Here is a 27,107-nt window from a genome sequence, read left to right as displayed (position 1 = left end):
TAAATACCTGCATCCCCTTGTTTTATCCTGTAAGTAAAACAGATTCTGGCTTATTTGTTTGTTGCATGAAGTCTTTTTCCCCTTTTTTTTTTTTTTTCCCACCTGGATTCCCACAGTACCATACCAATTTAAGACGACTGTTGCAATTTGCCTTTAATTTAAGGTCATCAAAACGTCGAACCTCTCCAACAGCCCCTTTTAGAAGGGGTTTGGGTGGGTGGATGAGGAAAGGAGTTACTGGTTGAAGAGAGGCAAACAAGAAGACAATTATAACACCATTCCTGCGTGGTTAGCAAAACAGGCGCTGCCTTTGTCAGAAAATGCCCTGCTGATCAGCAGGGTTTGTCTCGCTGAATGCGAAGGGCTTGTGGGTTTGGGTTGTTTTCCCTTACTCTTTAAAAAAAAAAAAAAAAAGGGGGTGGGGAATTCTCTTGACAGGACGAAGGTTTTGTAGATTGTTCGGCGATTTGTTTGCTTTCGGTTTCTCTTGCTGTGTTGGTCGGTGACATCTGCCTTTGGAAGCTCCACTTTGCTCCTCTTTCGGAAAACCTTGAAGGATCGTAGCTGCCCGCTTGCGTGTGAGTGCCTCGGAGATGTCTGTGTGTCTGCCCGAGCGTGGGAGGTGACCCGCTGCGTTGATGGACGCCGCGTTGGCTGTGTATGTCACCCAAAACACGACCCTTCCTTCGACGCTGCTTTCCTTAACTTGCTGTGTTGCAGAATCCCCCGAGGTCCTGTGCAGCAGCCCCTCGAGGATCGGATCTTCACTCCGACCGTCTCCGCTGTGTACAGCACTGTGAGTATCTGCAGTCATGTTGCTTTTGAAAGGAGCGCGTTTTCCAAGCGTAAGGAAATTGTATAGATTTAAAAAAAAAATACAATTAAAAAACTGTATGATTTAAAACCCCATACAATTAAAAAAATGCAGCTTTTTTTGGCCTCCTAAAATAAGTGATGCTGGATGAAGACCCTTGTTGTTGCATGTGAATAGGGAAAGAAGAAATCTTGGGGACTTTTGGGTCCATTCCTTTTTTGTTTCAGTGTCTGTAGTTTTATGTAGCAGATACGAGAGTGGATTTTCCTGAGTGAGAATGTTACTGGCCATAGTTTGTCTGTTGGCTTCCGCATTTTGAAGACTGGCTTGTTGGAGTGTATTAGTGGCTGCACGTTTCTAATAGTTTGTTATCAGAAAAACAGCCAAGGAAGGTTTGTTTTGCACAAACATTCTGTCACGCAGTGGAAGAAATGTTTGGATTGTGGATTGGATATTTGGGATAGGTGCTTTTGGCTTGTTGTCCTACATGTTTGTTTATAAAGCTTGATTATCGAGGAAATTTAGCTTAGAAACATGGTGGTATTTATTTGTGAACATATGATAGCGTTTTCCTTTTATTTCTTTTTTACAAAGGGCAATAGCTGGAAGCCCAGTGTTATTTATAAGCTTTGCTAAATCAGCACAGCCCTGGGAGAGTTATGTTTTGCTTTTCTGGTGGGATAGTGCAAATATTTTTAGTGCCAAAAAATCGCTTTTGAGCTGCTCTTTTAACTATTTGGAAAACAGGAAGAAAAGCTGTAGATGGGAGAAGATCACTGTATTTTATGCAGTAACATAAGCTGCTTACAGAAAAACATAAGCTGCTGCACAAGGTTTTCTCCTTCCCCCTGTTTGCACGAACAACCACCGGAGGGGTTATCAGCTCCATCTCCTCCATGTGCGGAGTCCAGGTCTGGAGCATCTTTGGCTCCTTCCTGCTTGGGGTGGTAGAGAAGAGTTTTGTGATCGCCTCTTCTACCAGGGAGACCGCTGTCAAGAGATGCAGAGCCTGGCTTTGCGCAGGATTAAGTGCAAAAGTGCTGTCCGGTGCCCGCCGGTGCAAGAAAGGCAGAGACTTGGGTGGTTGTAGTAGCAGAAAGGCTCGGGCTCGCCTGGGGTTGGGCTGGTGGCCAGCCAGCAGTGGATTTCCATCCAGGTGAGTCGGAAGGGTTGGGGTACAGCGCTGACGGGGGTTGGAGGTCTCGAGGTTTGTGGCTTTCACGGCAGCGGATGGACAGACTCGAGCTGCGGACTGGTTTTTTGTTGTTTTGCTAGCTCTGTCCTCAGAATCACAGACGTACGTCTGTGTGTGTGTACGCACAAATGCAAAAAAAAAAAAAAGCAAAACCAGAGGGACATAAATGTACAAACAGTTGTACTGAATAATTCAGTTTGTGTTATCCTTCATATACCCCATACAACACTTAAAAACTACTTTAAAATATCTGAATTCCTTTTGGGGGAAAAAGGAGGTTATTTTTTTCTATTCTTTCTTCCAAAGACATAATTGAGATGCCTGTGGGAAAATATGACTGTAAAAATTTAAATTAATGTAAAATATAAAAGTAACTGTGAAGAATGACCTAAAATAGCTTTTTCAGTGTGGAAAAATATCACTCTGTGATACATTACAGGAATAGAAGCCAGGGCTGGGACTATCTTGGTTCTAGGCTTTAAGAAAACATAAGTTTGAAAGAAAATTTCATGTTTTAGGGAAAGGAGAGACGTTTCTCAGCTAGGTTCCTTTTGAGATTCTATTTGAAGCCCTTGGCAGATTGCGAATTTGGAGTAAGTCTTAGAAAAAATGAATTGGGATGGAAGAGCCACATGATTGGAGGTCCCTGACAAATTCATTCATCATAGGTCTCTGGTTTATTACACAAGTAGCAGCGTCAGGTATTTAACGTCTGGGTTTGCAACAAATAGGTCACTTTTTAGTTAATGATTTTTATGTGTAGGTTGTCTGTCACATAATAGGAAGATATGGAAGAACACAGTCTTCAGCACCCAGGGAGTGCTTTTTCACTTCCACATTTTGTTTGCTGGGTCATCCCGTGTGGGTTTCCGCAGGGATTACGCGTCGCAGTTTTCAAGTACGTGTCTTTTGGCGGAGGGCGGCTGGTTTGGGGCGAGCTCTGTGGTCTGATAGCACCGCACAGTGACTCTGAGCCGCCTCGGTGCTTTCCCTGTAGGTATGTCATGCATGGGGTGGGAGGACAAATCATTTGAGATATGGGCAACCCACAGATGAAACCACTATTTTTAGTTGGATAAAGATGAAAAATAATTTGGTTATCCATTCCATAACTTTCCGCATGACTTCAGTTGCACATTCCTGAACTCTTTTTTTTCTAGAACTACGTGCTGCTTGCCAAAAATGGGAATGGAAAAATCATGTGGCTTTCACTGTGAGCCCCAATAATCTCCCCTGAAATAAAATGGGAGGAACCCATTTTCCTGTAGGGCAGAGATGGGAGGTGAAGAAGAGGCAAAGTGTGATTTGTCAGATGAAATGAAGTTTGCCCGAGAACTTGGAGGTGCTCAAAGTTCCCAACAAAACTTTGGTAGAGCCTCTTTCTCAATGAAGTCATTGTGGTATTAGAAACAGAACAACCTAACCTCGTCGTGTATCATCTTCATCTATTTTATATAGTATACGGCAGAAAATACTTGTATATGGTAGGTTGGGGTTTTTATTTTTTAATAAATAAATCCACTGGTAGAATTATTTTAAAGCAGATCACAGTTGGAAATAATTGTTTCAATGAACTAATCTTGTAATAATTTCCCCTCATCAATAAAGGAGACTGCCATATTATAAGAGCTCCTTTTGGACATAAAGATTTGGGGTTTGTCCTTGTAAGCAGCTTCTTGCATGGTGTTTCCAAATTCTTTATACTGCAAGAAATTACTGCAATTACTTTTACATCTGCGAGAAGATCCCAAACCTGTGGAATCTGGAAAGGAGAACGAAGGAAGATGGAAATTTTCTTTCTGTTGTAAACTAGTTCAAACAAACTTATTCGAAGAAGGTTTTTAGCTTAGAGTTTGAGGGAAAGACAGTGACTTCTAGCAGAAAGGGGACAGCACCGGTGGTGACCTGAAATGTCACAGGCCACCATGTGTGCCTGCACCCAGGGGAGCGGGGGCTGATTTCTATTGGAAACAAAATGAATATGGACGAATGATCAGCAGCAGGTGTGCTCTTCAAATCCAGCCTCAGGCATGAGATAGAAGATCTCAGATAAGAAGAACAACTGTGTTAACGTACATCCAGTTCTCACACAAATAACCGTTGGAGGTTGGTAACCGCCTCGGTAACGCTCTGTGATCTCAAGCGCTGAAGCTTGGACCAGAAATACTTTGGGATAACCTTTTATAAGCTAAGGAGCAACGCTGGCTCCTGGATGTGAACTGATTGGAAAAGAAACATTAATTTGATGTACCTATTTGGAGAGACGTGCGTGAAAGTTGGCTGGGTGTAGCCTTGAGCGCATTTCGGTGGATCCAGCGCTAGTTTAAGTTTTCTCTATTAATTGCAGTCTCACTGCATCTCTTTGGAGCAGGTACCACCTCGTGTCGGGTTGCCCGACTCAGTGGCAGCTGGCGGTAAAGAAGCTAATGGGAAAGTGAGGTGTTGAAGAACCTGCTTGCCCAAAGTTTTCAGTGGCGAGGGCTTGACTCCATCATTCGCTGCTTTGGGTGCTCCTTTGGTGGCTTTTCTGCAACGAGGTGCCTGTTGGTGGCTCCCCAATAATTTCACACCCAGCAGAGGTACTGTGATGTGCCGTTGTGTCCTTTAAAGGGATCTTCCTGTGAGGAAGAGAATCCTGTAGAGAAGAGATTAGGGAGGATTAGCTGCTCCAGCCACCCTGTGCTTAAAGGAAGGATCTGGGTCAGGAGGCCGACTCGTTCCCCTGCCCGGCTGCGGCGGAGGCTGCAAAGTGTGCAAGAGGGATGCTCAGTTCCCGGGGTGCTGGCAGCGCTGCTTTGGAGCTGTTTGCACCAGCCCAAGCAAATCAATGGAGTGCTGGAAGGAAAGAGGTTCTGTCCAAGTCCAAACCCTTTTGGGGGGGCTTTGTTTGGGGAAAGAGCAGTTCTTGACGCTACAACGATAATTTATCATTAACAGTTTGTCGTGGCCAGGTGCTCCCCGTGGTCGGGGGCTGTTGGTGGCACGCCCCATCCACTGTGATCTAACCTGGATGTTTCGTGGACACAACGATGTATTTGAAATTAGGTACTTGAAGGGGGAATAATAACCCAAAACTTGTAAAAGATGCTGAAACCAAAAGATCTAAGCTGAAAAGGAAAAGAGAGAATTCCAGCCTGTGTTTTAGTTCGTGTTTCATTCATTGTTTCCATTAAAGCAGAGGCTTAAGGCTTCTGGAAAACTAAAGTTAGCCTCTTGCTACTCAGTTAAGGGAAAAAGAAAGTGATGCCCTAGCAAATGAATAGATAATTTTCTGTATCCATTTTTAGGAGAATAATTTAATCTCTAGATTGAAGAAGGATATTTACTTCCGTAGTAGTAACAGACCAAGTTTACGTTCTTCAGAATCCTGTTTAATAAACAGAAAACCAAACCTCAGGCACTGTGAGGGCAAACATCACACAAGTGGTGAGCTAGTAGAGTCTCTCCCTGGTTGATTTTTTTAAAAAAAGAGAGAATTAACATACAAATTCAGCAAGTTTGTCTTCTTTTATCATCTGTTAACATTCAAACCAGTATCTGAAATTTCAGTTTAAGTAATTTGCTGTAGGAGCCGAGGGGAAGGTGTAGAAATTCCTCCGCTGCTGTAGCTGGTGAGAGGCAGCTTGTGCTGGAAGGGCAGCTGATCTTTTTTGTGGGTCCCCTAAGCTAGGCTTGGCTAATCTTAGGAAGTCCTATCAGGTCAGTGGTAGACTCCCATCGGATGCTCTCCAAGTGCGTTGTTGCCAAGGTATTGAGCTGGTACAATTTTATGATCGTTCTGTTGCCTTAATTAGGCTTTCGAGCAAATTTTAGAAGGTCCAGACCTGTGTCCATAATGCATCTGCTACTTGTCTGCTGCGTTGCACAGGGGTGTCTTGTGGACCATCGTTCAAGCAGCTGCACAGCTTTCCTTTCCAGATTTCCTCCCCAAAATCAGAACAGCATTCCTTGCTGTCTTTAACCTCCAACCTAAGTTATGTGCATGTTTTAATTTCTGAAGAGGCCTGTTGAATGCTCACGCTAACCTGGGATGTTATTAGTGCCCCCGTCCCCCTTGTTAAACATCTGGGTGGACTTGGGTGCTGTTGGAGATTGGAGGAGTTCAGATGGCTCTGGCCTACATGCAAGTGTAGGGAGATAAAAGCCGGCAGTGTTTGAAGTACCACCGCTATTGCCAAATAACCTCTTTTTCTCCACGAGAAGTGACATTCAAGGAGACATCTTGGTGATGAGGATGCACTCAACCTACCAATGGGGCTGTTGATATGAATGATTTCCTTGTGTTTGTGTTGCCTTTGCTCCCTTCTCCCTCCTGTAACTGTGTTTTTTTTTATCCATCATGATACGTAGTCACTTCTAAGCACCGACTACTGCATGATTGACATGACAAGTCTTTCAAGGTTGTCTTAGGAGTCATGTAAGAGACTTTGATTTTCTGGGGGATGGGACGTGGAAAGTTTTATGATGCTCTCTGTAATGCTGGTTTCAATTCAGCCGGCCGAGGCTTGCGCGCACACTGCCGATCTAGATCAGCCAAAAAAAAAAAGCGATGATTCTCCCCCTGGGGAAGGGAATGATCCAGTTGGGGACCGAAGATGAGGTTCTCTGCCTTGACCCATCCTTTTCGCCAGTGAGCACAAGGGTGCTGTAAATCTTCCTGCAGTTGAACGATTCTGGGCCATTTCCAAGCCTCGAGAAATTGCACTTTACCATTCTCGTTGCTGGTGCAGCTGTTTTAGTGGTTTAGATAATGTAATGACAGGCATCGATACTTGGAGTGTAATAAAATGACTTGGAAAAAGCATTTAGTCATGAACTCTGCGACTTTTGCTCTCTTGGAGCTTGGTGCTAATGCTCGGTTAAAGAGCAAGAGCCAAGAATTTCCTTCTGCCTCCTTTTCTGATGCCGGGGAAATGCAGACACACGTATCTACCTGCGCGGTGGCGATGTCCCCTTCTGAGCGTTGCTTGGGTTTGTGCTTTGAAGCGCCTATAGCTAAGTGGTGCTTTTCAGCCAGCAAAATACAGGCCTGAGAAAAGGTCAGGGAGAAGTGAGCCCTGGATTTAGTGAGCTTTAACCAAATCTGCAAAAATTTAGTCGTATGGAATTGCTGGGGGGTGTCACCCAATGGTTCTGTGATTCTTTTTTCCTTTGATTTGCCTTTTTTTTACTACAATGACTATATGAAGTGTATTCAAAACATTTCCATCGTGGAGATAGTATAGTGGAGCAAGTATATGTGAGGAGAATGTATTTTACAATGTTTTGCTTAATGTGTTCTGGTTAGTATTTTTTTTCTAGAAGCTGCGATAAGTATATGCAAGAATCGCTTTGGTATTTCATTCTTTGCTCGTGGCAAGCCCTTCAGATAACAGGGCCTCTGTGCAGCCCTTTTTTTTTCCTTTTTGGAGGGGAGTATGCAAATTTTCCGCTTACTTTGTGTTTTGGGTCACTGGTAATGTGGATCCTTTTGCAAAGTCACTGTTTGATATGGCTTAGAACAGAAAGATAAGAAGATCCCAGGCCTGAAGTCAAAGGGATGTTGCGAAGCAAGTCCCCAGCAGTAAAAGCTCATCCAGTTCCTAGACGTTTCCACCAGTGACTCCAGCTGGTGCGCTTATTTTTTGATCCTTCTCTGTTATCCTGAATCATATGAATAGGTGACTGACTTGTATGGCATTTGCTTAGTATTATTAACGTATTATTTTTTACATAAAGATGTTGCTAGCTGCTTTCTTGAAAAGAATATTACAATATCATTACAGATTGGATTACTAATATTATGTCTTACTAACAGTTTATCTCCACACAGGTAACACAAGTAGCAAGACAACCGGGTCCTCCTGCCCCATCCCCTTACACTGCACATGAAATAAATAAGGGACACCCAAATCTTGCTGCAACGCCACCGGGACATGCATCGTCCCCTGGGCTTTCACAGGTAAGACCTGGCATTGGAGCAGAGCGTTCCCAGCCTCCCTCTTTCCCTCTTCTTCTGATTCTCAGCTTTTCTGCTCAAAACTTGACATCACTGTCTTGTCTGCGACCAGTGGAGAAAACTTGATTGGTGAATAATGGCTTTATGCGGCTTGAACCTGCAGTGACTTACAGGTGGCACTCAGGTTTATTAGTTCATTGTTGATTCTGTGGCAGAAACTAAAAGCAGGTTGAAAAATTGTAGGAAATACTCATCGATGAGGAACGTGTGTTGCTGTTGGGTCAAGCTGCTTTGGGGTGTGGCCTGACTTCCATCTGAAACGCTGTGGAAGTGCCCGATGTCCTCTGTTAGGGGTTTTCCATTTCAAATGTTTTGTGTGGGATGCTGCAGTTCTGTAATTCTGCTAAGAAGTGGGACAGTAAAATGAATTACAGAAATGAATGCTAATAAAAGAAACGAGACAAAGGACTGATTACAAAAAGGTGCAGAAGAAGAGATAAATAGGAGTTTTAATAAGAAGGGAGAAAAACAGTGTTTAGTAAGATATGTGGAATAAATTGGTCTCTTTGTAGTCTTTATTAGGTGAATATTCTACAGGGTTGATGTGAGAGTGGAGAAGCTTATCTTAAAAAAGGAAGGGGCAAAAGAGACAGGTAATGGGGCGCAGAAGAGGGGAGATAAAAGATACAGGATCAGGGAATGTGGGATATGTTAAAGCAGCAAGGTTTGAGATAGAGGAAAGCCTTATGTTTCGTTTGCTCTTGTTTAATTTATCCTTGTTTGAATAAATGGGATAAAGTAGGAAGACGTGAGTGGGTCGGCTCTTGAGAAGAGCGGTTTCGTTGTGAACACGCCGTGAGGTGGGGAGGCAGGATGACAAGCCAAGGACGGGCTGGGAGCGGCCGCGCGCCACGGCGAGGTGGTGCTGAGAGCCTCGAGTGTGTCGCAGTGTTGGGAGAAGGCAAGCTTTCTAGTCCCCCTGCCAGCCTCTTTAATTTGGATGAAATATTAAACTGCAGCTGACCTTTTAGACCAGGAGATGCGTGAAAACAAGTAAGGTCGTGTAAGGAACACTTCACCGTAATATTGCACATTCTAGATAAAACTCGGTGGGAGAACTGGAAACTTGGGGTTGTGTTTGAAAATGTGCAAAGGCTCATCCTTTATGGAGTGGGAAATTAGAGGCTGAAGTATCTGTTCAGGGTTGTAAGTAGCTTGCAGGCGGTAGTCAGCGGTATTGGAGCCGTTTCTTGCACTCTTGCTGCATGGTTGTTGGAAATAAACTCTGGTTTGAAGACTGAGCCTCACGCAGCAAAGGGAGGCCGTAGCAGGGTCGCAGGGCAAACCCTAAAATATTGTCTGGGTTGTGTCATGTATCAAGAAATTCATTCCTGGTAAACCTCGTCAACAGAGGGAAGCTAATCATGTGGCAGATAAGGGGAAGAAAGAGAACGTTCTAGGCAGGCTCTTTAAAAATCTACTCTAATCAAGCGGGTGGTTTTTTTTTTTCCTTCCCTTAATATTTTCCTGTTGAGTCAGTGCATACGTAGAGAGCGGTCTCTGTGCCAACTCACCGCTCCAGCCAGCCGGGAAAACGCTCGTTTCCTGTTCTGCTGGCTCTTATCGTCTTGGAAATGAGCGTCAGATTGTGTCACTCCGATGCCGCGGGTAGGAGTGGTTTGACCTTACGTCCTCCATGTCAGCTGAGGATCCTCGAGGGCTCTGGGAGGATATTTGTCCTCTGGCTGTGTGGAACTGGCCCTCGCGTGCTAGTGAGAGGAAGAAAAAGCAAGTTGAAGATTATGAGCCGAGCGAAACATCAGTCACTGCGCACTTTTGGGACTATAGAGGAGTGAGGCCTGGGGAGCTTTCCCCAAAGGATCCCTACAAAGCTGGAATTCGGTAGCAAGGCAGCAAAAATAGTGGTTTCTGTTCATTCACAGCACTTGCTTGCCACTGACCAGGTGTCTTCACTGCTGTAGCAACCCAACAGTTGACCCTCTTGTTTGCGGCTGGAGGTGATGGTGAAGAATCAAAATGGAAGTGCCTGTACTTGAGACACTTCCACCAGTAAGGCTTAAAAGGGGTTCAGGACTCTGGACATAATAAGCAGCTACAGGGATAACCTGTCCCCAGAGAAAGTTTTCCATAGCCCCGAACTCTTAGAGGTTTGAGTAAACGTAAGTGTGGGCTTTTTTTTTTTTTTAACACTAGACTTCTGAATATTCTTACGTATCTCTCACTCTGACCCCTGTCAGGTGTTGAGTTTCAGTATTATATTATGGTAAGAAATTCTGCAGTTGAGCAGGGTGTTGGATGAAAGCGTTACCTTTTCATTGGGTCTGTCATTTCTCTCTGGTGGGTTTCGTTGAATGCCCTCTTGAGCTTGCGTTAAGAAACGAGGTGCGTGGAAGTTTCCTATTTCCAGACCGCTTGTTCTTTGGTGAACTTCTGTCATGATTTCATTTATTTGCTTTCTTTTAGGTAAACAATCAAAATCCTTTAAATCTCTCATCACTTGAAAGTTTTTCCATGCTGTAATTGTTCGTTTTGTCTGATTCTTGGACCCCTTAAATCCTGCTATTTCCCTTTTGAGATAAAGGGCCCCGAGCTGACGTGGTATTCTGATGAATGGTGTATTACTGATTTCCTTGAACAGCAATAAAACACTTCACAAACTACTCTGTACCTTAACAACTCATGTGGCGTTGATGATTGAACATTGAACAAAGGTTGTCTTTGCGTCCGTCCAGTCGTGCCTAACGTAGCAGTGCGTGTTTGTGCATGGCGAGGGCAGGAGGTGTTCTGGATTTGACAGAGTATTTAAGAAAGTAAGGGAGAGACCATTTGAATTAGAATCTGATTAAGGGGTCATTGATTTCGCCATCAGAACAGTGACTTAATGAATGCTCATAAAACTTGAGTCTTTCCAACGTAGGGATTGCAGTTTGGGCAGTAATGAATGAAAATACTTAGGTATGTTTTTGGGCTTCGGTTATCGTTTAGGTCTAAAAATAATTTTGCCAGTGTTTGTGTCACTTGCTTGTGTGGTCACACATGGCTCAGAGTGCTGACTGCCAGTCCAGAGCTCAGCAGAGGTCAGTCCCTCGCTTTTATCTAGTAGGCATCTTGGCATCCCCCCTCTCAGGGCTCAGAGTCGCTAACCAGTTTCTTCAAACTGCAGAACCTGGGCTGCGAAGGGGAGTGGGGGGTTAATAAGTGCTGTGGCTCCACAAGTGGTCCCCTCACTGTCCTGGCTGCTCTGAAGCTGCCTCTTCCAGTAAGTCTGGGTGATGGGAGATTAGGTAGTATCTTAAAATGCTAGGAAGTGATAAAAGGAACTACTGTCTCTTAGAAAAGCTCTGGGCACTGGGAGCTGGACCGCTTTCTAGGTCTGCAAACACCTGTGTGACAAGATGACAGCATTGTGTTGGGTGATCTGTAAGGGAGACTTTGGGAGCCACAGGTCAGGAGATGTACGGGATGTTTAGTGTCTCCTGTGGGAGGAGAAGTCAGGTGCAAGTGGATGTTGTACCTTTGTAGCTGGCTTTCCTTTAACTTGATTTAAATAAACAGAAACAGATGGTCGTGTGGTGCTGTGGTTTGGTGTCTCTTTCCCTTGTTTGTCTACCTTTTCCATTTGACATAGCCAAAACAAGAGAAAGCCTTGCTGTTCGGCTTCCTCCGAAGTCTTTCATGATGACCAGCCTCTGGCACTTTGCTGCCCCTCAGCATTAGCTTCTGCAGCAAAACGAGAGGAGCTTGACAGCGATGGGAAACAGTCCCACACCCCCGTCTCCGCAGCGAGAGACAGCGTTTCTGCTTCCCAGATTCCAGGGCCTTGAAATCATACTGCTGCTCTCAGGAATGTGTTGAACTCCGCCAGCGTTGGGGAATGCACAGCACATGTTGCCGCAGTGATGTTATGGCCAGATGTGGCCCCACATACATAAAATTTCATATTTCTGTTGTTCTTTGCGTGAAAGGGCCCCTTGTACCGACAGGGAGAGGAGGGCTGCATCTCCTCTGCCTCCTCTCTTGCCTTGCTGACTTCAGAAGGGGCTGGTTTGAGACAATTCGCTTTCTCAGCATACAGAGGAAAGGAGAAGCCATTGAAAAAAGGAGTAAAGTTTCTCCTTGGGCATTGCTACCGGAGCAAGTTATCCTGAGATCAGGTAGGGCATGGATTTACAGCGTGCTGAGTGCTGCAGGGTAACTGTTTGCCTGAGCGCTCTCATCCCGGGATGGCTGTGAGCTAGTCCAGTGCCAGTGGCGCAGGCAAAGAGCGTTCACACAGGCAGTTAACACGAAGCAGCTGAAACGCTGTAAATCTGTCCCCCGCTCCGGCTTTATGTTACAGTAATTTATGGTGTAGCCGTGTTAAGAGGGGGATAATGAGAAAGTGGAGCTCTTCCAAAGCAACCACACTGGGCTTGGAAGGAGGCAGCAGCAAAGTGTTTCCCTCTGTCCAGTGAGTGATCAAAAGAGGAGAGGGCTCCTCCGGTTGTACCGCGAGCGGGAGGCAGCGCGCGAAGCTTAGGGCATCGGGAGAAGACAGTTTCATCCCTTCTCGTGACCTAGGAGCGTTTTGAAGGATCCCAAGGAACAAGTGCAGTGGGTTCTGGCACGTGACATGAAGCAACGCGAGAGGAGAGCACTTTGGGAAAGACTCTTGGCTCTCTTCACCTCAGCTTTAAAACTGCGGGCTCTGGTGTGCGTGCTGAGGGATTCTTGTAGTCCGGGACCACAGTTTGTAAGCACCGACCAACAACACTTGGAACAAATGGCCAGGAATTTCCTCTGTAATCAGGGAAAGCTCTAGCTCTCGTTAAGAACACGCTTGCACTGAGCAGATTGGCACTTTTTGCCCATGGCTACCTCTTAGGCTAAAACAATGGAGTATCCAGTTAGCAGAGGACCCTGTGGTATCTATTGAGACCTTACTCTGAAGCTGTTGTGGTTATTGACAGCTGTGTTTAATAATCCCTTATCTGTTTCTGACAATAGATGACACAGAGAACAAAAGTGCAAGAGAGCTGAATTCTCAGCATCTTGGTATACAGAGATCTTGACTTTTAGGTGGCTGGTTTAAATCCAAACCAGACTGCACTAGCTGAAACTTGTTACCATCTGGTTCTTTGCCTTAAGTGAAAAGAGTTTTGTGGTCTCATTCTGGTCTTCAGAAATGTCACCATCGCTAAATTAGCGTTTGTAATAGCAGTGAGACATTCCTTAGTACCTTAAGGTCTGGGGATCTGTGCCAGGAAGCATGTCTGTGTCTGTGTGCCATCTGTGGCATGTTCATAGGCAATCCCCAAGCCCCTCTTTTATTATCTTGGATCCTTTCTACAGGAGCCGGAATCCTGTTATAACCATGATGTTTATTCAATACTTCCCTCCCAGCATTCATAGCCCAATGTAGATTTTAGATGCTTTTAATAAAGTGGCGCTTGTTAAGGGACTGGAATGGAAGGAGGAATGTAACTGAACGGTAACCTCGCCCATTCGTGCCCTGGGATAAGTCGGGTGCCCTGGGATGTAGCTGTTTGCCCCTTGTGTTGGAGGCAGCTGCCTCCTGGGTTTTGTTGCCTGCAAACCACGCGGTTATGCTCGTCTTCCCCCAAATGCAGCTGTTCCCCGTTACCTGAGTCCATGTATGCTTCGCTAGGAAGACGTAGTCTGTGTAAAGTCAGATAATAAACATCCACGGCCCCCGGAGCGCAAGGGGCTCCCTAATTTTATTGTCTCATTTGTACAAACACTCTGTCCATCACTTTCTGTGTTTCAAGAGCATCTGACACCTTGGGCAGAGTGGGTTCTCTAAGCTTTGCAGGGAACTCTTCACCCAGAGAGCTTTTCCATACAGGAGCCTCCTTGGTTTATGTGCCATTATAGCGGATTTGAGGCCGATGAAAAGCACGCAGAATCCTGTAGCTGGTAGAGCAGGTACAGCTGTCAGTCACAGTGTTAAGTAGTAATCGTCTCAGCCGCCACGATGGTGTGAAAGATTAAACTCTCCTTGCGTAGGTGAAGAACCCGGGGCTGGACTGGCCAAGGGAGCAGTTGGCATGTGTGTGCTGCCCCTCTTCTGCCTCCAAACAGCGGGTTCTGTTTCTTGGGTCTTCTGTCCGTACCAGGTAATGAGGATAAAGAAAATTTAAACAAAAAACTCTTGATGGTGCTTTGTGGGCAAGAAACCTGCCTTCCAGGCATGTGTACGAACGTCTTTTTCTGAGCCGTCAAGAATTTGACCTCTGGTGCTTCTCACTTCTTTTCTTGTGGGTGCTTCTGGACATCTGGGTCAGGCTTCTTCCTAGTTTTAGTGCAGCTCGCTGATGTCGAGCTTGCAGGAATATGTGACTGCAGGTGGAGATTTGAAAATGCAAGTTATTTAATAGTTGATAAATCCAGAAGTGTAATCTTCTTTTGGCTTTTGTGTTAAAGACCTGCTGGAAGCGCAGCTGAACTCTCTGTTTTGTAATAGGATTAGCAGGTTTTGGATGGGGTTAATAATGCTGGGAATATTTGCTCGTATAACGTATTTCATTGGTTTTGATTCATTGCTGTACGTTTTACCGCCTCTGTTTAAATCTGGGCAAGTCTGTGCTGGAAGCATAAAGCGTATCTGTGTCTCAGCACCTGCTGTTGGTGCCTTTTGGGCTTCGGGGTGCTTTTGTGGAGGCATGCTCAACTTCATGGGTGTCTTCCCATTTGGGGAGAGCAGCTGGGTGTAAGAGCTGCAGGAAGGGAGGTCTGGGATAGTTGGGAAGGCATAGTGTATGCCGATTAACACTATTAGCTTCAATAACTATTTAACCTTGGAAACAGTTAACCTTCAAAAGGCGTGATATAGGTGGGATGAATGAATTAGTTTTAGTATTTGGGCACTTAAGAAGGACTAGAAACAGCCTTTAATTCTTTTTTTTTTTTTTTTTCCTAACAAGGAAAGGAAAGAAAGAAAAATCTGTTACAATTTTATCACGTACATGTGCAAAGGAAAGATTGCAGCACAAATGCTGAGTGTGGTTAGGATGAGGTCTGCTGGCAGACCCACCGCCTCGCTGCCACTACTGCATTTAGCAGTGGATTACTGCTTCGAGAGGGGTGTTTAATACTTCTCCGTGTGGTCTTGTGTGCCCAGTGGGGCAAGATAATGTGTTTTTTTTCTACTGCTACTTGAGCTTTTTCTTTCCGGAGTAACCCTGGCCTGGCTCGGAGTCTTCCCTGGCCCATCCACCCTGGTGTAAACGGAGGTTTTTTTGAATAAGAAAGCTCTCACAGTAGGTGTCTTGGCCACACAACACATCCTGGATGCATGATCTAGTGGAATAGTTTTCTTCTGGCTTGTGATACCATTGTGAAGCAAAAGCAGTTTTAAAATTGCCAGCAACTTTTTTTTTTTAAAAATAGCATTTTTGATAGAAAATCAAACTCCTCTTCAGCTGTTTTAAAATTCTACAGATCCCTTTCTTCAGAACTTTTCCGTGCATGTTTTCTGTTCTCACAGTCATGTGAACTGTGCTTTCTTTTGGTGCTTTTCAGACTTTACCACTTGTTGAACCACATTTTTGTTCATAATATAACAAGTCAAAATAACACGAGGCAGCTTGCCATTTTCTTGTATTTAATAATTCCTATTCTGGTGTTCCTTCTGTAATAATACCTTCTGTTCCATGCAATTTAATGGATGTTTTCTTGCATGCTCCAGAAAAGATGTAGTTTTTAAACAAACACAATGTGTTGCGGAACGCAATATGTCCCAATAAACACCAAAGTCAGCACAAAAGTCAGAGCTTTACACAGTCGGCGTTTTGTAGACGTAGAGGGCATACAGTATCCCTGCAAGTAGATAAAACTGGGGAGAAGGAGCCCTTGAGTTACTGGAGTCCACTGTTAGCTGTTGTCGGACTGGGGAGCTGAAGAATAACCTCCAGAGCCATTTATACCTTCAGCAGGGAGGACCTTCCCCGAAGGTTTGAAATGCATGAACAACGTGCTGCTCCTGCGAGCTGAAGTCTCGATGTGCTGCTTCCCGCTCATGGCAAAGAGCACCAAGGGCTTTGATGGTTACAGAGCAGTAATTCCACTTTGGGCTCCTTGTAGCCTGGAAGGGCTGCGCCAGGGTTCTCCACAGACCCCTCCTCTGGTGCTGTTAGAAAGCAGGAATTTATTTAGTTGCTTTAAATTGTCTGATTTTGCACAGTTATACCTGGTGGTATTTCTGGGCTTCAGTGTAATGCAGTGGAATTTGAACATTTTGTCCGATTGCTACTGATTGTAGACTCATAAAATGGTTAAGGTTGGAAGAGACTTGGAGATCATCTAGTCCAAGTGCCTGCTCAAAGCAGAGTCAGCTCGAGGAGGTTGCTCTGGACCGTGTCCGCTTGGGTTTTGAGTATCTCCAGGGATGGAAACATCCTTAGAGACAGACAGAAGACAACACATTTTTGGAGCTTTTTGTTGGGTCTTGGAGGAGAGGAGGAGGAAAGCTGCAAACTTGTTGCTGCTGTTTTGACGTTAGCATGGAGTAGGGGGTCTCTGACTGCAGGTTGTGTTCCTGGGCACAAGTGTTCATCCTCAAAGTTCGTTCTCCAGTTAAATTGGGACAGAATTTTGTGGAACAAGTAAAAGGCACTTTGTAAACTCAAGGGTGTCTCTTGCTGAGCTTCACAGGTCTGCTTCCAGCAGCGGAGATCCCCATTGCATGCAGGCACACACACACACACTATATTTTTGAGTACCTTTATTATGGAAAATACCAATTCACTTAATTATGTCATTACCAGACCCCCCCCAGGCTGTGAGCCATGTGCTGCAGTCAAGGGAGGGACTGTCATTTCAGTCTCTGTAAGAAGCCAAGTAAATCCACACTAGTGGAACATTTACAGATGTTACGAACTGATAATCTGCCGTGGCATTATTCTTGCCCTCATGCCTTCGTTAACAACAGTTTTGAAACTAGGCAGATTCTGTGTTGATGGATTTAATAAACAAGTATCTTTGGGAGGAGGACAGCCACTAGCAGGACATGTGTCCGCCCCAGCGTCTCAAAATTACACTTGTTTGAGTATCTCGCTCTGCAGCTGCAGCTGACCACATCGCTGCCGTCTGAAATTTGGCATGGGCTTACCAGCTTGAGCGCCTTACCTTTTGTTTTAAAGAGCAGATTGTTCTTTCCTCCCCAAAGCGGCGTGTTCTGTTTACCTTTGCACCATGTTAAGAGACAGTTGCATTCAGCATAAATTGTAAAATAATTGCAATTATTATGTTAAACCACGGGGTAAGCCCGAACCTTGGGGAGATGGCATGTCAAAGAGGGACACTTTCTGTCCTGCTTTTCCATTTCACCCTCCTCCTCCGTAACATCCCTACAGGAACAGTAACCGCAGTGTCTCACGCAGGAAGGAAAGGAGTACGTTTCTCGTCTGTGTTGTCCTCTGCACAAACCGTCTTTGTCCAGGGAAGAGGAAACCGTGTTTCCTTTGCCTCCTTCCCTCCGTGGGAATCTGATTATTTATGTTAAAAGTAGGAAAAACGCCTGTAGCTTTGCAGTTATTACTTGGGACTCTGTTTCCCTGCTCAGCTTGCTGCCTTTGCCCGCTTGAGTGCAGGATGCTGAATTGCACAAAGCCATAAAAAAGGGGTTAAAAAGTTGGCAGGGCGGGTAAGGACACAGCTGATACACCCCGAGACCAACTGCTGCAGAGGAATAAGGATGATGATGGCTGAGCCCTGTTTGCGTGTGAGAGAAGTAGTTCCTCTTGGGTCGGGATCTGAGCCCCATTTGCGAGAGAAGTAGTTCCTCTTGGGTCAGGGTATTTTTGTCCTTTTAAAGCCTGAGTTTCATATTTACCAACGCGGGGAACTCTCCTGAAGGCTGGGCTATGGAAAAAGCGAGGAGTGGAAACTGATGGGGCTGTGAGGAGGAGGAGACGTGAGGATGCAGACTGCTGCAAGCAGTGCAGGCCCTTCTCTGCTCTGTCTTCTCGTCTGTAGTTTGGTGAATCCCTAAAATCAGGCAAGGAGCCTGGAGCTAACAGAGTATCTGGCGTTTGGAGGAAATGGCTTTGCAAGAAAACCCTGTGTATCTGAAGAAACGCACCAGTCACAGCTCCCGTTTGCTCTTTGCTTCCATCCAAATCCAAACCTTGAAGTGTCCTAGTAAATCCGATGGGCAAAGGCTTTGCACCAGTGTCAGCCCAGCCCAGCCCATCCCCTTCGTCAGGAGCAGGGTATTTGCTCTGGAATTGTGTTAAATTCTTTTTTAAAGTGGAAACGTTTAATCTGCGTCACCTGTTCAGTGTCACAGAAGAGCTCTAGTACTTGCATCATTGGTTTTAATGAGGCTTTGAATATTCCAAGTAATATATACCAATCTATGCAGAAAAACAGTGTTTTCAGGTTACTGATGCATTTTACAGGGCAGCAGCACTGGCTTATAGAGAGTCAGCAGAGGAGAACCGCCGTGTATTTTTATTTTGCAGGGATGCTATGATGAGGACAAGCTGATTTCAGTGATGCTGGATAATTTGCAAATGAGCTGATTAAAAAATCTGAAATTCTTGACGCGATTTCTACCAAAGAACCTGCATATTTGAACATGTGGCTGTGGATGAGGACTTATATTTAATATGAGAGCGTGTTTGATGCTAGGCAGTTGAAGTATCATCGTAAATAACGAACGCCAAACTATGAGCATTTAGAGGGAGATTGTCCTTATTTATTGGTTTAATCACTGTTGTGCTATTTTTAAAGCTGTAAAGCTGGGGTAGTTCACAGGAGTAGTGTGAGAATATGCTTTCATGTATTATTTGAGAGGATACTGCATAGAAAAGCCTGAAATTAATAAATTTAATAATTCAGGCTTCTCCATCGTCATTTGTAATATTTGCAGATGAGCTGGTTCTATATGTTACAGTTAGACATTACAGATACTACAGATTTTTTCCTACTGTACTCAAATTATTCACATTATACAAGTCAGTGCAGACAGCAGCTTCAAAGTCTGCCCTGGCCCTGTTCTGCTGGGCACACCAGGGAAGAAGAAAGAAAAAAAAAAAATAAAGAAGAAGAAAAATTTGAATTATCTAGTTACAAAATAGTAATAAAAATCAAGTCTGTTCAAAAGAAATCCAGGAGCTGAGTAATGTCATGTTTGTGTCCAGATGCAGGAACCAACCTGAGATGGCTGCGGCACAGGTTTCCAGGTGTTGTAGTGACCCTGGGGACGTTTTTTGATGTGTCGAGCGTGGTTCACTCCTGCAAGGATTTCTACAAGCTGTTTTGGCACTTATTTCTCTTTCCCCGCGGGACTTTATTGCTTGTACGTGCAGCCATTGGGAGGGCTGCTGAAATGATGTAGGTGGTGTGGTTTTGTTCTGCATTTGTCACCAAGGTGGGCGTTCCTGGCTCGATAACGTAACCCTGAGCAAAACGGAGACTGGAGGGGCAGAAAGACATTGAGAAGGTCTTGTGGGGCTGATTTGGCTTCTCATGGTGTTGATTTATGGGCGCAAGTGGATTAAAAGATCTAATTCTTCACTATCTGAACCCTTCCCACAGGTTGCCAGCTCCACGGTGAGGTAGCTGAGTCCTGGGCACCTCCAGAGATGCCACCGTTGGGAGCTCAGTAACTTAGTGAAGAAGTGTTTTATTTTATCCGTTGCCAACATGCTAATTTTAGGTCAAAAGGTGCTTCACCCCTAGTTCAGTCCTCTCTGCTGCAGGTGCTGCAGTGCCGAGGAGGGTGGCAAGGAGCAGAAATCTCTTCATCCCTTTCACTGGATGCTACCGGTGTTTGTAAGTCAGCACTTGGGTGGAAAAATGAGCCTTACATGAGCCATGTGTCTTGTAGGCTGTAGTAGGAGGAGATTCTGGGCTGTTCTCGGATGCTCTTGGCTGTACCTGTTCTCGCTGCTTTGCAATAATACCGCTTTTCATATTGGATAAAAAAAATATAATCTTGCTGTAATGTTCAGTCTTGGCAGTTTTAAACATTTTCACAGTCAACTTGAAACCAGCCCCGCTGCTGCAGGAGCACAGGAATGGGAGCAAACAGTTGTGTTTGGGGGAAGACAGGAGAGCGGCTCCTGCCGACACTGTGAGTTCGTGCTGATAACACCCTTCTTAAAATAGAGGCCTTTCAGAAACCAAAGCTTGAGGAAGAATAAAGGTGCTGGTTTTGTAGGAGGGGCAGGCTGAAGAACTGCTGCTCAGGCGGCCGCTTGCCTGCAGGTGAGTCTATTAGGTAGAAATGAAGATAGAGGTTTTAAATTATAATCCTCTTACTTTTTGAGAGCTGAATGCTGAGAAATTTCCATTTATTGGGTACTGCACAGCTGTGGTTGTTTAGGTAGTACAGTGATTCGACTGTGGGAGGGCAGAGCAAACCCAACTCAACAAATAAACGATGATTCAGAACGCAAAGCCGCATCGCTGCTGGCACCCTCCTTCCCCACTTGTGAACCGAGCGATGGTTTGTGCTGCCGTGGGGGATTTCTTCACCTGCATCCGAGGCCAAACTCCTGCTGTCCAGGCCAGTGACCCAGGGGAAAACTTTCTGAGAGCAGCCTCAAGGGCTGGTGTATCAACACAGCCTGTCCTGTGTTCCCTGTTGTGGTTTTGCTTGAGGAAAATAGTTCAGTAGCTGGAAAGAAAAGCGAGTCCGCTTGTTAAAAACGGGGATAAAAAGGAAACGCCGGTGCAATGATCTTGGCGATGACTCCTGTAGTGCTCTCTTCTGTACCTTGCTCCAGGGGCAGCTGTGTTTTGTGTCAGGGAGCTTGTATAAATACGAGTTTATAATTTTAGGGCCAGGACCCCTGAGTATAAAGCACACTGGGTGTTACTCTAAGTGCCCAGCTGGTGTGGCTTTAATCAATATTTAGCGTGTAACTGGGTCAGTGAATGCCTCGGTAAAAGACCAGAAATATGTTTAGATCCAGAGAAATCTCTGTGGTTTTATTTGGGGGTCTTTTGGGGACGGGAATGAATCTTACAACAGTTCTATCCTATTTCCAGCCGATGTACGTTTTTGCTATTTTTAAAACGGTTAAAAATCTTTTTGCCAGTCCATGCTTTCAGTAAGCTTTTAGCTGGGTACTCGCCGCTCGTGGGTGTAGTGATCCGAGCGCTCAAACAAGATACAAACCACTACAGCACGGCATCGTATTTTTTTTTTATTCACATGGAAGAATTGCATTGCTTTCTGTTGCGGCCACGCAGGAAAACCGGCCTTTGGGGTTGCTCCGGGATAGCCGAGGGCCGCCTGCAGCCCCAGCACGCTCTGCATTGTTATAAAATGTTTTGCTTACGCCGTCATGTTCCTCCCAAAGAGATTAAAGCTTTTTGCTGGCCTTCAGCGGAGTTTCAGCTCACCCCCAGACAGGAGCGCGATCGCTGCGTTGGTGTTACTGGGAAGTAACTGGAAGTCCGAAGGTTTTCTCGCCCAAGGTCACAGCGATAGCGATGGTAATAGAGCAGCAAGCTCCTGAGTCATGGTCATGTGTTGGAACTACAAGACCATTTCTCCTCCTCGTATGTAACTTCAGTAAATATAGACCCGGCTGAACTTCTTCCCTAAGTCAAGAGAGGATTCAAGGAGCAGCGGCAGGGCTTAACCCCTTCCCACGCCCAACCCAACCCTGCTGCCGAAGGCAGAAAGTTCAGCAGGCGGCACCTTTCTGCCTGGGGATTTCAGAGTTTTGTTCCAAAAAAAAAAAACAACCAAACCTCCACCGGCTGCGGGAGGCAGGGAGCTGCGTGACTCAGCTCTTTCCGAGCGCGATGTGTGCACTTTGCCTGTTTATTCCCAGTACAGTCAGTACCGAGGGAGTCATGTTACGCAGCAGGCTCAGTGTTTATTAACCAGCTCGGGAACTGATCTAAGAATAACTTTTTTCATTTGTTTTGTTGGTAGTGATTTTTTTTTTTTTTTTTTTTTTTTTTTGCTTAGCGCAGTCAGCCGCCCAAGGTGGAAACTGCGCAGAAAACGGAGAGAAAGGGTTTTCCCCGGCAAGTTGCAGGAATCCATAAACACACAACATTTACTGCCTTCCCCCCCGCGAATAGCCACATCTGAAATGTAAAATCATGAAGATGAAAGCTTTGAGGGAAGCAAATTGCTCTGCCTCAGAAGTGGAGCAGCTCAGCAGCCATCCATTCTGTTCCAGCTCGGAGGGGGGCTGCAATTATTTGAACTTCAGGGATTTTTGATGCCAGAGTTTAGATGCTTCTGAACCAAAATTTATATACAGAGCAGTATTTGCTCCCCTGCCTTCCCCTCCACGGTAGTTTATTTAGGGAATTTTTGGAGCATTTCCTCTCTCATCTCTTCATTTGCTCACCTCATCCTCAGCGTTTCAGCCACGGTGCATAAAAGCCACGTATTTCCAGCGTGACTGCATGTGATGATAATTACTTTGTGTACCTATTTAGATGCTTGGCACAGAAAACAGTCCCTTTGCCTGATGAATAGATGCAATACTTTTAATCAGCTGACTTGTCTGAAAAGCAATAGAGTGCTGTGATTTGTTCTGTTGGATGTTTTGATAGGGTTTTTTTAGACCACTATGTACTTATATGTGAGCTTAGAACCCGCAGAAATTTATAAAGCACTTTTTTTTCCTCCCTCCTCCCCCTCCTTACGGTTTTAACGCAAATACCAGTTAAGGCACACCTCCCTCTGCTCTGAAGCATGCTGAGCAGAAGCATTTGTTGTTGTGTAATAATTGTGAAATGTGTTTATTTAGGTGATGTTTGTTGTCTTCAGTGGGATTTGTATCATACTCGTTCCTCAAAGCTGCAGTTGTGAACCTCACAACCGGAGCGGTCGTCTGGGTTGGAAACAGCACTGTCTGTCCAAAATTACCTTGTTTTGGTGACAGCTTCATAGCAGAAACCCTTCAGTGGCTGCTACTTATGCCTCCATATGCTTTTTCCCTTATTTATAACTTAGTGCTGGTAGGGTTTAAATACTAAAGCAAATTTAACACTAGATCGTGTCGTCTTGCATTTGCCTCTCAGCCCTTCTAGTGTCAGAAATGACATCTGTTGTCAGCGAGGTGGCTGTCTTTGGCACTGTATTTAAAAATGCCTGCTTTACAGTCTTTCTGCTAAAACTCATCTGTTTTTAGGCTTAGTGATAGCTGCACTTCCTTCCCTTCACATTTCCTTTTGCTTGGGTGATTAAAAGAAAACCTGGGCTGTTTTGGAGGTGGGTAAACTCTAGGGATAGCGTGGAAGTTATGTCTGACGTTGGCTTTGTTCTGTTGCGTGCGAGTTAAGCCTGAAGAAAATGTTTTCAGGAGCCTGAAGAAGGGGGAGAATAGTGGATATTTTCTTCTCTTTTTGCTGAGATGCTGTGGGAGCAGCAGTTCGAAACCGTTTGGGATAAGGTCTCTTGAGATGCAGAGCTGGAGGCACAAGGAGCTGGTGGTCCATTTACACGTGAGTGTTCATAGTATTTCCTGACACAGTCACCCGCCCTCTGGGCTCGCTGCTGCCTGGTGGGGTATGAAGAGTAGCATCAGGACCCTTTGCAAGGTGTGTGGACTGACACAGAAAGCTGCTGATCCTCCAAGAGGAGAAACCTTAATCTCACGTGGGGCAGAGATCCCAGATGCAGAGGGTTGGCAGCAAGGTACTACAACCACAAGACAACTTAGAATCATAGAGTCATTAGGTTGGAACAGCCCTCTGAGATCACCAAGTCCAACTGTTGACCCAACCCCACTGTGCCCACTAAACCATGTCCCAAAGTGCCACATCTACATGTTTTTTGAACACCTCCAGGGACGGTGACTCCACCACTTCCCTGGGCAGCCTGTTCCGACGTTTGACCACTCTTTCGGTGAAGAAATGTTTCCTCATGTCCGATCTGAACCTTCCTGGTGCAATTTAAGGCTCTTTCCTCTTGTCCTATCCCTTGTTACTTGGGAGAAGAGACCAACCCCCACCTCACTCCAGCCTCCTTTCAGGCAGCTGTAGAGAGCCATAAGGTCTCCCCTCAGCCTCCTCCAGACTGAACACCCCCAGTTCCCTCAGCCGCTCCTCACCAGACCTGTTCTCCAGACCCTTCACCAGCTCCGTTGCCCTGCTCTGGACCCGCTCCAGCACCTCCATGTCTGTCTTGTCCTGAGGGGCCCAAAACTGCACCCGGCCTTCGAGGGGCGGCCTCACCAGTGCCCAGTCCAGGGGCACGGTCACCTCCCTGCTCCTGCTGGCCCCACCATGGCTGACACAGGCCAGGATGCCGTTGGCCTTCTCGGCCACCTGGGCACACCGCCGGCTCGTGTCCAGCCGGCTGCCGACCGGCACCCCCAGGCCCTTTCCCGCCGGGCAGTTTCCAGCCGCTCGTCCCCGGCCTGTGGCGCTGCGCGGGGTTGGTGTGACCCAGGGGCAGGACCCGGCCCTTGCCCTTGTTCAACCTCATGGCCTTGGCCTCGGCCCGTCGATCCAGCCTGGCCAGGTCCCCCTGCAGAGCCTTCCTGCCCTCCAGCAGAGCAACACTCCCACCCGATTCTGTGTCACCTGCAGACTCGCTGAGGGAGCACTCGCTGCCCTCGTCCAGGTCCTCGATAAAGGTGTCAAACAAGACCAGTCCCACCGCTGAGCCCTGGGGGACACCCTGGGGGACACCCCTTGTGACCGGCCGCCAGCCGGACTGAGCTCGTTCCCCAGCCCTCTCTGGGCTCGGCCGTCCGGCCAGTTTGTAACCCAGCTCAGGGTGCAGCTGCCCGGGCCGTGAGCCGCCTGGTGTCCTGGGAGAGTGCTGGGGGAGACGGTGTCACAGGCTGCTAAAGGCCGGGTCGGTGACACCCACAGCCTTCCCCTCACCCACTGGGCGGGTCACCTGGTCACAGAAGGAGATCAGGTCGGTACCTTCTCTAGGTTTTGGATGAAAAGATACCAGAGCTTCCCCACATCTCATTAGCACTCGATTACTCTGCTGCGATCGCTCACTGCTATGGTGTCATTACTGCTGCGAGATATGGTACACGCTGTTTGTTGTACAGCATTGACATGAGCAGCTCAAGCAGAATCACACTTGTCAAATAAAAGGGGAAAATATTTGATGCTGCATCTGACATCTCAAAAAAAATTAGAAGACTTCTTGCAAATTGGTTGTTAACATGCATTTGAGGTTTTGCCAGTGGTAAGAAGGGAGGGAAGTGCTGGCTGGAGAGAGGATTAGAGCAAATGAGCTCCTGGAGAGGAGGGGCAACAGAAAACCTGCCCTGCTTACCTGCCAGAGGCTGCTGCTTCTGCAGCAGAAGCCAATTAAAACATTCAATTGCTCCTGAACCAGAGTTTTTTTTCTGCTGTATTGGTATAAACTACTGCAGAAGCATTCTTCAGCCAAGTACTCTACCAAGTGGGCTTTGGCATCCTCAGTCACAGCAAAGATCTAGTGATGTACTTGGAGCTGTACATTTTTAATCATCTTGTTGACCCAAAAAGCAGTGTGAAAACCAGGTAGAAAACATCAGGATGTCCTGCCTAGTCAGCTTGTGAAGTAGGAACGCTGTCCTTAAGTGTCTGCGTGTCTGTGTTTAAGTTCTGCTCTTTGATGATCAGTTTGAGCGTGGTCCCAAAGCAGGAATAGGAGGTATTGCAGCAGTAGGTGTTTGGGATGGGACTATTTTGGTCTCTGCTCAGTCCCCCCATCCCCTGCCACCACGTTTTGTTTTGGCTTGGTTTCTGAGACTGGAAAATTCTTTGGTCGGATTGTCTCTAAACTGTATTTTCATTTACCTTGTATTACATTTTGATCAGCAGGAGATTAGGCAGGGATTTCATGTCTAGGGATGAAAAAGAAGAAAAAAAGAGTAACACAGAGACCCCAGCTGTCTCCTAGACACTCTGCAAGGCACAGGGCACTGGTCAGCGTGTGCTGGGGCATTTGGTGGTAGGTGTCCTTCAGCGATCAGATGTACTAGATGCTCTTCCAAAATAAGCCATATTCTTGCTCCAAAACCATCCTACATTTGCTCACATTGAAAGGGCTGAAGAGTCTGAGCTGCGGGTGAGGTCTGTGACTCTGCTGTAGGGCTCAGCCTGGGAGGTGAGGAGTAAATATATGCTTTACCCAATGGCATGCTGTCATGCCTACTTTATTTTGTGAGAAAAACTCTTCTTAAATTGCTTTCTTTTCCTTAAAAGCGTACATCCTTCGTAAGGACTGGTTGACTCTCCCTTGAAAGCCAGAACGTGCCTGGTTATACTTGGCGTAGTTTGCTAATTCAGAAGTTTTGCAGGCTTCAGGACTAAGTTGCTTTCTAGAAACAGCGTGTTTTGTGTTGTTTCTACACCACTCCTTGAGCTGTTTGCTTAAAACAGAGCTTCAGGCTTTATGCTGGATCACCTCTCTTGATAGCTAAAGTTTCTTTTTTCTTTCTCTGATATGAACAGGTTTGGTCTACCAACTATAACTTAGTTTTATTGTTTAAAAACTTAATTATTCAAATCAAATATAGCACAGTTCATATCAAAGATACCCTGAAATGTGCCTGAGGGCTGGTGCAGTGAAACCTATTCTCTCAGTACCACACTGCGAACTGAAGCGAGTCCTTTTATCCCTTAGACCTGCTCTTGGAATTTTAATGCAAGGGCCATGAAATTCAAAGATGAGAAGGGATTCTTCAGCAAGGCTTGCGGTGCGAATATATCATAATTCTGCGTACAGGGAGGTACTGCAGTGTTTTTAAGCATATCCTCTTCCATAATCTGTAAAGTGAGCCCAAAGGCTTCCTCCCAGAGGAGACCAAAGACCTGATGAGCTCCTTCATTCATCGAGTCAATCTGTTGGTACGTAGCCAGGAGGTTCACAGGGACCATGGCTGCTGGTAGCCAGAGCTGACACCACGAGGCATAGGCGGTGAAGAGCTGATGAGCTGGAGAAGTGGTTTGTGATGGAGTTGTGCAGGAGCTACAGGGCAGCACGTGGAGTTGGGGCTGATTCCTCTTGAAAGCGAAGGCTGTTGCAGGCTTTACAATAATAAACTATTTAAAAAAAAAGGTATGTTATAATTTTTTTGTTTAAAAAAAAAAAAAAAAAGAGAAAAAAGGTGCTCTGAAAAGTTATTTCTAAATGTCTCATTAAAGTGTGAAATGGGCATAACTCCACAGCTCCAGTTTATTGTTACTTTGGGCAAATAACA

The 27,107-nt window shown here is 45.8% G+C and overlaps 1 protein-coding gene across 3 annotated transcripts in view; it reads left to right on the top strand.

Moving 5' to 3' along the window:
* Positions 1-720: 720 nt before the first annotated feature.
* The window catches only part of EIF4G3 (eukaryotic translation initiation factor 4 gamma 3), a 104,861-nt gene continuing 78,474 nt past the window's right edge, over positions 721-27,107 (top strand). For 2 of the 3 annotated variants that reach the window (XM_086476186.1, XM_086476184.1), the window contains exon 1: positions 7,807-7,950. The gene's annotated coding sequence lies outside the window, so the exon portion shown is untranslated. Of the gene's footprint in view, positions 797-7,806; positions 7,951-27,107 lie in introns of those variants that run through there. The other variant, XM_086476185.1, reaches the window with a different exon arrangement.

Source organism: Leptosomus discolor, chromosome 20, assembly GCF_034619465.1.
Source record: "Leptosomus discolor isolate bLepDis1 chromosome 20, bLepDis1.hap2, whole genome shotgun sequence".
Taxonomy (NCBI): Eukaryota; Metazoa; Chordata; class Aves; order Leptosomiformes; family Leptosomidae; genus Leptosomus; species Leptosomus discolor.
The sequence above is the reverse complement of the archived record's forward strand: the minus strand, read 5'-3'. Positions and strand labels throughout refer to the sequence as shown.